The 797-nt window shown below is 62.2% G+C and overlaps 1 protein-coding gene across 1 annotated transcript in view; it reads left to right on the forward strand.

The window, feature by feature from the left end:
* The window catches only part of LOC104129983 (tetraspanin-6), an 8,567-nt gene that overhangs the window by 1,809 nt on the left and 5,961 nt on the right, over nt 1-797 (forward strand). The gene's annotated exons all lie outside the window — the stretch shown is intronic.

Genomic DNA, 797 nt, shown 5'->3' on the forward strand with positions numbered 1-797 from the left:
GAGCCCCGGTGAGGATGGAGGGGGGCTGGAAACACGACGGCAGCCCCCTCCGTCACCTTGTCACCGCACAGGCGCCTGACCCTCCTGCCTTGTCCTTGCTGCCTGCGCTGAGCAAACCTACTGCTCCCTTCTGCTGCCCGTCCCAAACATTCAAGAGCCGTGAGTCAGGCCCCAAATGATGAGATTGTAAAAAATAATAAATCCCAGGATCGCCTGTTTTCCAATGCACCTCCTGCTTCTCCGAGGCTTTGAAAGGTTGTCAGATTTTTCTCTTCGCAAGCAGAAGAGCCAGGAGCTTGTCCTGACAGAGGATAGAGCGTAGCCGAGCCTGCGCCAGCCCCGCCGGGCTCTGGGAATGGGGGTCCTGGGGGGCCGAGGACAAAACCGTGGGAGCCAGGACCCTTTTTGCACCTCCTGCCAGGAGGGGAGGGAGAGACCTCGCTGCAGACGGCGGGCTCCGAAACTGGTCGGGAGGCAACTGATTCCAGCTGGGGTCTGCTTTCCAGCTGAAGTTCAGCCCCCGCGAGGCAGAGGTAATGAAGCGCGTTCGTCAGGACCCGCTGCCCCACGTCCCACGGGGTCGAGCGGGAGGCGAGGCAGGAGCTGGAGCCACTCGGGGATTTTGGCTCTGGAGCCCAGGCCCGCATGGGTCAGGGGAGGCGAGGGATGAGCCTGGCATGGACAGGTAGGAGAGCTGGCGCGGGGCGGCGGGGGGGGACGTGCTGCCTGAATGCAGTAATTATGTGGCGGCCAGGTCGGTAAGCGCGCTAATTAATAACACAGCTCTGCTGGAGGCC

The sequence above is a fragment of the Egretta garzetta genome, unplaced genomic scaffold, assembly GCF_000687185.1.
Source record: "Egretta garzetta isolate BGI_Z169 unplaced genomic scaffold, ASM68718v1 scaffold220, whole genome shotgun sequence".
NCBI classification, from domain to species: Eukaryota; Metazoa; Chordata; class Aves; order Pelecaniformes; family Ardeidae; genus Egretta; species Egretta garzetta.